Below are 10,953 nucleotides of genomic sequence, written 5' to 3'. Positions count from 1 at the left end.
TCCTTATAAAGACATTCACCTACTGAACCAAAATATCTTACTAAATAGGTTTTTGTTTTTTGTTTTGTTTTTCTGAGACAAGGTCTCTCTGTATAGATTTGACTGTTCTGGAACTTAGTCTATAGACCAGGCTGGCCTTGAACTCAGAGACTGACCTTCCTCTGCCTCCTGAGTGCTGGCCTTCACTAAATAGGTCAGTAGAAATTCCCTGTAGCTTCTAATACCTACTATAAGCTCTAGGTCTAGGTATTTACTCTATATCATAGATTCTGAATTAGCAACAGATGTGAACATATTTCTAGCAACAACTGAGGCAAGATGTGTACATTCAAAGTACTCAAAGGTATAGAGGCTTTTGAGGTACTATTTATCAATTATAATGTGTTTAAATTTGCAGACAAAGTGCAAAAAAATAGAAGCCAAGGAAAATGTTAAAATAAAATTACAGATGGCTACCTTTTTATTTAATTTTTCCCTTTTAAAATTCTTCTCACATTACATCTTGACCATAGTATGATCTTTCTCCCTGCATGCTTAGATTTTTTTTTAAAACCTACTTTTAATAAGGGTACTTATATGCTTTATCCTCTCTTCTAGCCCACCACCCACCAGAGGTAGTGGAAAGGAAAGGTTAATAGGGCAAAAACAGATGTGCACCTGTTTAGAAATAGTTCTTTGCAGCAACAAATACAATCTGAAATGTCAGGGTATTAGCAGTTCAGCAGCAGTAGCTCGGTCCACTCACAAACACCATTCACGAATCAGCAACAGCAGTTGGATCCAGAAGATACTATGAGACTCTGTCAATCAGCTCGAGTCTGCAGAAGAGGCAAGAAGCCACTGGAACACCACCAGAAGTTCTTTGGTGGCGTTTGTCTATGAAATCACAACAAACGATGACTAGCAAACGGGCAAGGGAAACCAATACCACAAAGTCTTGTCCATTGTCTATTGGGTTATATTTATAACCTTTCTAAACATCACGTGTTCTCTCAAGGTTCTGATCTAGCAAAACATCACATGCCCCTTTTTTAGGCTGCTTCTGGAAAAACATGTCTGTTCTCAACAAAACATCCTCTCACTGACTGCTTCAGCAAAAACATCCTGTCATAAGACAGTTTCCGGAAAAACATCACAGGATACAACTGAGTCTCCAATGAAACCAGAAATTTTTACTTCACCTCCCCTTCCCCTCGTCTCTCCTTTCCACCTCCTCCAGATGCACGTCTACCCACACCTCCACCTCCTCACAGAAAAGAGGAGACCTCCGAGGGAAAGAAAGTAATCACATTATAACAACCTATCTATGATAAGACCTGGCACATACCATTGCATCAAGGATGGACAAGGCATCCAGTAGGAGGAAAAGGGTCCCACAAGCAGAGAGAGGCTAAATTACAAGGAGGGCTTAAGGAGAAACTCAAGGCCCTCCCTGGGAAGGGGAAGTAGAATAGAATTCAAGGTGGACTAGGGGAGGGTGAGATTAGGAGCAGGAAGAATCAGGTGTTGGGAAGGGAGGAAATACTTGGAGAAAAGACTAGAAGAATTAGAGGACATCTCATGGGCAAGGTAGAAACCTAGTTCAATGGCAAGTCCATGGTATATACTAGAGTATATTACTCCTAGTAATGGGGGGCAGGGAGACTGAATTGGCCATCTTCTGTAAACAGGCAAGGTCTCAAATGGAGGGCTTGGGACACCAATCCAGTCACAAAACTTTCAGCCTACAGTTTGTCCTGCCTGCAGAGTGTTCTGGAACTGGAGCCTAGAATAATAATGGTCACCTGATAGACTACAGAGACTTCATCCAGCAGCTGATGGGAGCAGATGCAGAGTCCCACAGCCAAATATTAGAAGAAGCTCAGAGAGTCCTGTGGAGGAGGGGCAGGATGGATCAGAGGAGCCAGAGGGGTCAGGGACACCATGAGAACATGGCCCACAGAATCAAATGACTGGGACTAATGGGAACTGGCAGAGATCAGGGAGCCTGGAGGAGTCTGACCTAGGTCCTCTGCATTTATGCTACGGTTGAGTGGTGTGCTGTTCTTGTGGGAATTCTAACAGAGGGAGCAGGGGCTGTCTCTGACCCATTTAATTTTTATTATGGAAAAAAGTTAAATTATATGTAAAAGTAGAGAGATTATATAATTATTTCCCTGGAAAACAGTGCTGATCCTGAACTATTATCAGCCCGTGGAAGGTTGTTACCATCTTCCGGACTGAAACCAATCTTTTTACTCATCTGTAGTTTCTCACATTCCTATACAAGATAGATGCTATTTGAAAAACAGAGTTGCCATACCATTATTATGCCTAACAGTATTTCCTCAATTTCATTCCATCCCATTTAGTTTTTTTTTTTCTTTTTTTCGGAGCTGGGGACCAAACCCAGAGCCTTTAAACGCTTAAGCAAGTGCTCTGCCGCTGAGCTAAATCCCCAACCCCATAAAAGTTTTTTTTTTTTTTCCTTTTTTTCCGGAGCTGGGGACTGAACCTTAGGGCCTTGCGCTTACTAGGCAAGTGCTCTACCACTGAGCTAAATCCCCAACCCCATAAAGTTTTTTGTTTGTTTGTTTGTTTTTTTGTTTTTTTTTGTTTTTTGTTTTTGTATTGTTTAGTAGCTTGAAAGTTCTACAGGAGTAAGGCAGCATGAAGAACACTTGATGTAACAGTAGCCACCCTGACCATAACTGCCCCTTTACCCAACTTGGCAAGCATTTCTTTTTTTTTTCTTTTTGATTCTTTTTTTCGGAGCTGGGGACCGAACCCAGGGCCTTGCGCTTCCTAGGCAAGTGCTCTACCACTGAGCTAAATCCCCAACCCCTTGGCAAGCATTTCAAACCACAGAGCAAGCTAATCATTTTGCGCTGGCCATTGACCCCAGGATATTTCTTAACTGATATTTATCTCATTAATAGTTAAAGATTTTTTTCACAAGGTCTCTCCACATAGCTGTCCTACAATTTGCTATGTAGATCAGACTTCTCTAGAACTCACAGAGATCTACCTGTTTCTGGCTTCCAAATTATGAGATTAAATACATGTGCCACTACACCCAGCTAATAGTTCATTTGTTTATGAGATTGCCACATACATCCTAGTTGCCTGCAAGCCATATATATTTGTAGCAGCAACACCAAAGCAACCAAACCCCAAAAATTCATTATTGCATACTATAAAGATAAGCAAACTAAAATTTAGCAGTATAATTTTACAAAGGTGACATTCTGGAAAATAGAAGCATCGCTGAAATAAAAACAAAACTCTCTCTATAAGCCGTGGATTTCCTAAATTAAAACCAGGTCACTGCCTATAATGAGATTAATTTCACTATGCCTAAAGAGATGGCTCAGCGGTTAAGAGCACTAACCATTGCTCTTCCAGGGGATCTAAGTTCAGGTGCCAGCACATGGGTGATGGCTCATAACCAGTTCCAGGGTACCTGGTGCTCTCTTCCGGCCCCTCAGGCTTCAGGCACACAATGGTGCACAGACATACAAGCAGACAAAACACTCTTACACATAAAATAAGGTAAATAAAGCAGAATCCTGTCCCCAGATACTGCTATATTTAAAACTATAAACAAAACAATTAATTTGGCAGCTGTGATTTCTTATAGTTAATTCAATGTTTCTTTTTGTTTTATTTTTGAGATTATAAGTACAATAATTCACCCTTCACTCTCCTCCTAAATAATTGTTCCTACTTTCCTTCAAATTCATGGCCTCTCTTTCATTAATTGTTTATATTTATGTATACATACATATATATTATATGGATATAAATACATATTCCTAAGTATAACCTGCTCAGTCTGTATAACCACCTACATGTCTGTACCCAGGGCTGACCACTCAGTATTGAATAAGCAATCGGTGTGCTCTTCCCTGGGGGAGACTGTTTCTCTTGCTCCCAGTTTTACTCTATTGCCTATAGTTCTTTGTGGAGAGTTGGGGCCTATGGACTTTCTCCTGCCCACTTCTTTTATTGTTCTTGTTCGGGTCATGTTCAGGCTGTCACATTGCTGCGACATTGTGGGTGTAGCTTCTTAAAGAAAAGTTAACAAAAAAAGGAGAGATGAATCTGTGTTGTCGATTTTTAGTCTGCTTGTTGTTTTTTTGTGTTACAGTTGTTTTTAAATATTTGTTGCCCTTTATAATCCAAAAGAACAGAAAAAATAAGCTAGGTGATATGCAAAGAACAATTAGCAAAGCATAAAGTGTTTTCTGCCAAGGTGTGCATACTCAGGACGCACAGCCCCCAGTAGAAACACTAAGTGGCTTATGTGTGACAAACACAGGGTAGAACTGGGCCCCATAACAAATTCCTTTCAGTAAGTTGACCATTTCAGTTTGCTTTGCCATAGTTAATACCGGCAGTAACTAATTTTTCTACTTCGATGGAAAATAATCTATGAAGATTAGTGTTGTATTTTACTCCAAGAATGCTTACCTAGCACATGCATGGCCCTGAAGTGAACCTCCAGCACAATATAGAAATAATTTCTGAAGTATAGAACAGTAGAGGTCATATTCAAAGTGATATGAAGAAGGAAATGTTCTGAGTTCTAAAACCAGACCAAGATAGCCTGTGAAGGTGAGAATCAGCCCTAGGTTTCAGTGTTTGCATTGTAGCTCTGTCTCTCCGAGACTAACTTACACTCCCCAGGAAACATTATGGTCAGACCAAAGTGTTAAACAACAATGTGTGCTCTAAGGAGGGAGCATCTCCTGCAAAAGATGTTCTGTAATCAATTTTAGCATGCTCATAGCAAAGGGAATGGGCCAACAGACATGTTGACTTTACTTTGTAATATGTTGACTACAGAGTTAGAACTTCATGCTCGCAAATCCCTGTGTCTGGCTCTGACTCCTTGGTGTGACTTCTATAGTTCTGGAGAGTAGACCCAGGGCTGATTTACATAATCAAAAAAAGGTGGGGTGGAGAAAAAGGACAGGCTTGAAATCCTTTTCTGTACTTTCTCTGAACAGAGTTACCTGTTCCTGAACTGTCATGTTTGGTGGATCACCTAGCCCCTGGATGTTTCCAGGTGATTGCGCTCCTCTTGCCAGCCCAGCACAGGCCTCAGGGCAGTTTCTTAGATCCTGGCCAACCAGGCTGTGATCCGGGTCACCTTGTTATCCTCACTCTGTGGGCCAGTGGGCAGCCTTAGCGGGTTACCAGCAGGATGTCTAGAGCACTCTGCAGATGTGACTGCTGGCCTTCTGCTTTGACGCGTGTCTCCGTTTGGGTTTGAGCAAAGATCCCTGCATGCTGTAGCGTGGGCTCCCAACTCGAGACTAGAATGGGGCTCAGAGAGAGGGAAATTTTGCTTCCAGAGAGCTCAGTGGTCGTACAGTACATTGAAAGGTTAAACGGAAGTCTTGCCAATGATCTGCAAAACCCAAAGCCAATCTGAGCCCCTCTTCCCCGCCACTAATTGTTCTAACACTGTCAATCTACTCCCTCTTCCTTTTCTTTCACCTTCCTTACTTCAGCCTTAACTATTTCACCTTCTCTCTCTGGACTCTCACTTGATACATCAGGGACTTCTGGCTTCAGAGCCAGCCATTCATACATTTGGCTTGTGATTACTTTTTCAATAAACCAGTGTTGTTCTCTTCAAACAGTTACTACTAGGGTCCTCATGCATCCTTGGAAGAATTGTGCCTTCCTGAGAGAACCAGGTTCTGATGGCAGCCCAGGACTTGGTGACAGCTGTTACCCAGTCACCCTCTTAAAGCTGCAACTTCAATTATGTTAGGTGTACAAAATTTTCTGTCCTACAGTCTCTAACAAGTCTAGTCAGTCAGTATGCTACTCAGCCTTGAGTTATATTGTAAGCAGCCTTCTCTGGCTAAATTTTACTATATGTAACTTAATATTTCCTAAGCAAGTTTATTAGTACATTTTATAGCAGAGGTTCTTAACCTTTCTAATGCTACAACCCTTTAACAAGTCCCTTATGTTGTAATGACTCCAACCATAAAATTATTTTCGTTTCTACTTTATAACTGTAATTTTGGATCATAATGTAAATATCTGATAGGCAGGATATTTGATGTGTAACCTCCGTGAAAGAATTCCACAGGGTCTCGAAACCCTTGACACTTTATAAGATCAATTTATCACTCCTGATCTCTCCTAATAATCATAAATGTATATGCAGCAAACAACACAATGCTGAGTTAAAACTCTGACAAAATTGAAAAGAATATAGTTTTAGAATAGTAGCTAAAACTTTCAAATTCTTACCTCAATAACACAATATGTATGAAGAGGATCACTAAAGAAGCAGACAAACCAAACATTATAAAACAACTGGACCTAACAGATAGATATATACAGAATTCCACTCAGTGAAAGGATATTTCTGTGTGTGTGGGTGTGCATGTGCATGTGTGTGGTGGTTTCAATGAGAATGGCCCCCATAGGCTCATTTATTTGAATTCTTTGTCCCCAGTTGTTGGAATTGTTTGAGAAAGATTAGGAAGTACGGTCTTGTTGGAGAATGTGTATCATTGATGGTAGGCTCTAAGGGTCCAAAAGCCCAAACCTGGGAGTAGCTAGCTCTCTTTGCTTCATGCCTATGGATCAAGATATAAGCTCTCAGGGACTACTCTAGTACCATGACAGCTAGCCTGTGGCCTACTCCCTGCCAGGATGGTCACAGACTTTACCCCTCTGAAACTGTAAGTTCCAAACAAAGCATGTCTTTTTTTTTTTTTTTTTACAAGTTCCTTGGTTGTGGTATCTTTTTTATTATTGGATATTTTTATTTACATTTCAAATGTTATTCCTTTTCCTGGTTTCCTGGACATAAACCTCCTATCCCATCCTTTCCCCCTTCTTCTATAAGAAGATCTATCCCCTCTTCCTGCCCCCCCCAACAGGACCAAGGGCTTCTCCTCCCATTGTTGCTGAACAAAGCCATTCTCTGCTACATATGCAGCTGGAGCCATGGGTCTGACCATGTGTACTCTTTGGGTGGTGATTTAGTCTCTGGGAGCTCTGGTTGGTTGCTGTTGTTGTTCTTATGGGGTTGCAAAACCCTTCAGCTCTTTCAGTCCTTTCTCTGATTCCTCCAATGGGGACCCCATTTTCAGTTCACATGGTTTGCTGCTAGCATTCACCTCTGTATTTGTCATGCTCTGGCTATGTCTCTTAGGAGACGTCTATATCCAGTTCCTGTGAGCATGCACTTCTTAGCTTCATCAGTCTTATCTAGTCTTGGTGACTGTATATAGGTTGTGGTATCTTTCCACAGCAATCAAAAAAGTAATTAAGACAGGAGTTGGTACTAGGAAGTGGGTTATTGCTGTGATAAGCCTGACCATGTTGTTTTTCAGAAAAATATAGAGGACTTTGGGATTTCAAATTAAGTAAGTGACTGAAAACTGTAAGCCGGACTTAATGAGCCATCCTAGGATACATTGTTGCTGGTTGTTTTGTTGATCTTTGCCCTTCTGACTGAGCTAAGATGAAACCTTGGAGTTGTTTTGATTTGCATTCGCCTAATTGCTAGGCATCATGAACAACTTTTGAGTCATTCCTTAGCCACTTCCACTTCTTTTGAGAACTCTCTGTTCAGGTCTCAGGCCTATTTTTTTTCTTCTTCTGGGGGTGGGGTTGTATTTCAACTTTCAGCCACCAAACCCAGACAATATTGCTGCAGGCCGACAGGAACCTGATATAGCTGTCTCGTGAGAGGCTCAGCTGGAGCATGTTAAATACAGAGGCGAATGCTAGCAGCCAACCACTGAACTGAGAACGGGACCCCCGTTGAAGGAATCAGAGAAAGGACTGGAAGAGCTGAAGGGGTTTGCAACCCCATAAGAACAACAATGCCAAACAACCCAAGCTCCCAGGGACTAAATCACCATCCAAAGAGTACACATGGACAGACTCATGGCTCCAGGTTCATATGTAGCAGAAGACGGCCTTGTTAGGCACCAATGGAAGGAAAAGCCCTTGGTCCTGCCAAGGCTGGACCCCACCAGTGTAGGGGAATGTCAGGGTGTAGAGGTGGGAAGGGGTGGGTGGATGAGTGGGGGAACACCCTCATAGAAGAAGTGGAAGGGGGGATGGGATAGGGTGTTTATGGACAGGAAACCAGGAAAGGGGATAACATTTGAAATGTAAATTTAAATATATCCAATTAAAAAAAAAGACTGGTGTCCTGGGAACCCACAGGTTACTCCAGCCAGGAAGTAGGTAGGATAATTGTAGATCTTAACCTCTCCTTTTCCTCCAGGACCAACCCTCCAGTCTCATCCCCACTTCTATAGCAGATCACTTGATGCAGCCTCTTCTTAATCTGTGCTCCCATTTCCAGAGGACTAAACAATTCCCGGTGGAACATGACTTGCTTTCCTCCCTTCAGTGGATTCCTTCAGCGCTACCTGTCCCCAATTCCTAGCCCATTCTTATTCAATTGTTAGTTCCCAATACACAGAAACACATTTTCCCTTGGGCCCTCAGTGGTCTTATATATTAGGAACCCAGAAGAATTTCCTACCGGGCAACTCACAGTTGCAACATCCTTCTAAGAAATGAGGAGGACAACAGAAACCAATGGAATAAACACCCACCCAACAAGACAAGACTGGATATCAGCACCCAGAATTACACTCTCCTCAAAACCCAGATGAAACACAATCAATAAGAGCCAGAACAAGGGGTTGGGGATTTAGCTCAGTGGTAGAGCGCTTGCCTAGGAAGCGCAAGGCCCTGGGTTCGGTCCCCAGCTCCGAAAAAAAAAAAAAAGAGCCAGAACAATTTGTCCCCAATAGAGCCCAGAAACCCTAACAGAGCAGGTCCTGAGTATTACAACACAGCTGAAGCACAAGAAAAAAACCTTAAAATAGCCTTTATCTGATAGAGGTCCTTGAAGAGGAAACAAATAAATCTATGAAAACACAAAGAAACAATCGAAGGAAAAGAATAAAACAGTCAAGACCAGAACATGGAAATAAAGAAAACCCAAACTGAGGGAAAATTGGAAATGCTAAATTTAAGAACTTGAACAAGAACTTCAGAGGCAAGCCTTACCAACAGATGGAAGAGGACAAATGTTGAAGACACAATAGAAGAAACAGATATTTGTCAAAGGGATAGAGAAAGGAGAAGAATCCCAACTCAAAGTTCCAGAAAATATTTTCGTCAAAATCATAGAAGAAAAATTTCCTAACCAAAGAATAGATATCTATAAAGGTACAAGAAACTTACAGAACATTAAATAAAGTGGACAATAAAAGAGCTCTTGGCACATAGTAATTAAAATATAAAACATACAGAAGAAAGAAAAGTATTAAAAGTTGCAAGGAGAAAAGAACAAGTCATATATTAAGGCAGTTCTTCTGTGACCATTTTACTATCTGACAAAATAGACTCCAAATGAAAACTTATCATGTGCACACCCATACATACACACACATATATATTTATTTATTTATTACTTTATTAATTATTTTATTTATTATTTATTTATTTGAGACAGAGTCGCACTGGTCTTTGATCGTTAGCTTGTTGATTAGAGTTTTCCTATCTCTAAATCCACACACCTATGGATATCTTGTTTTTGATAAAAGAGTCATAAATACACACAGCCATTTATCTTCCATGAATGGTGCTGGTCAAATTGGATGGCAGTATGTAAAAGAATCAAAATAGAGCCATAATTATCACCTTACACAAAAAAATTAACTCCAAATGGATCAAAGACCTCAACATAAAACCAGATATACTAAACCTGAGACAAGAGAGTGGGAAATAACCTTGAACTCATTGGCACACGAAAAGACTTTTTGAACAGAACACTGTTAACACAAGCACTGAGATTAACAATTAATAAATGGGACCTCATGAAATGGAAAAACTTCTGTATGGTAAAAGACTAGACAAAGTGGAAGCCTATAGAATGGGGAAATATTTAATATATATTTAATCAACCCACATCTAATAGAGGGTTAATATTCGAGGTATATAAAGAACTCAAGAAACTTGATATCAAGAAAGCAAATAACCCAATTAATACATAGAGAATTCTCAAGAGGGGGATCTCAAAAGGCTGAGAAACAGTTAAAGAAATGGTCAACATCCTTAGCCATCAGGGAGATGCAAAGCAAAACTACTTTGAGATTTCATCTTACATCCATCAGCATGACGATGATCAACAAAGCAAGCGATGAGCAAAGATAGCTCATGCTGGCTAGAATGTGGAGTAAGGGAAACAATCAGCTATTGCTAGTGGGGGGGTGCAGATTTCTCCAGCCACTCTACACAGTAATCACTTTGTACAGAAATCAGTGTGGTGGTTCCTCAGGAAGATGGGAATCAATGTACCTCAAAGTCCAGCTCTACTACATTGGGGCATATACCCAAAGGAAGTTTTGTCCTCCTATAAGGACACTTGCTCAAACGTGTTCATTGCTGCTGCAGTCATAATAGGTAGAAGCCGGAAGCAACCTAGATGTCCCTCAACAGAAGAATGGATAAAGAAAATGTGGTACATTTACATAATGAGCTACTTTACTACTGAGCCATTAAAAAATGAAAACTTTCCTGGCAATGGGCAAAAGACACCTTGGTGGTGGTGTTTTTCTATCAGTCAGGGCAGAGCAGATAGATGGCAGGCCTTTGTTCATCCTAGCTTGATGCCTGGTTTGGTATCCAAATCTGTCTTATGCCTAGGATTCATACAAATGAAGAGGGAGGAAGAAGAGGAGGAGGAAGAGGAGGAGGAAGAAGAGGAGGAGGAGGAGATGGAGGAGGAGGAGGAGGATGGAGGAGGAGGGAGGAGGAGGAGGAGGAGGAGGAGGAGGAGGAGGAGGAGGAGAGACAACAACAGAGACCCTGAGGACTGCCATGCCACTCACAGACCTGCCCTCTAGTGCATGGCAGAGACAAGCTATAGACACCCACTTGCCACCAAGCCATGCACCACAGATAGAG

The 10,953-nt window shown here is 41.3% G+C and overlaps 1 non-coding gene across 1 annotated transcript; it reads left to right on the top strand.

The window, feature by feature from the left end:
- The first annotated feature begins 10,558 nt into the window (after nucleotides 1-10,558).
- On the top strand, nucleotides 10,559-10,701 carry LOC116889495. Its single transcript, XR_004386444.1, has one exon. It is a non-coding gene; the product is annotated as a small nucleolar RNA SNORA48 (small nucleolar RNA).
- Nucleotides 10,702-10,953: the final 252 nt, after the last annotated feature.

This window comes from Rattus rattus, chromosome X (genome assembly GCF_011064425.1).
Source record: "Rattus rattus isolate New Zealand chromosome X, Rrattus_CSIRO_v1, whole genome shotgun sequence".
Classification (NCBI taxonomy): Eukaryota; Metazoa; Chordata; class Mammalia; order Rodentia; family Muridae; genus Rattus; species Rattus rattus.
The sequence above is the reverse complement of the archived record's forward strand: the minus strand, read 5'-3'. Positions and strand labels throughout refer to the sequence as shown.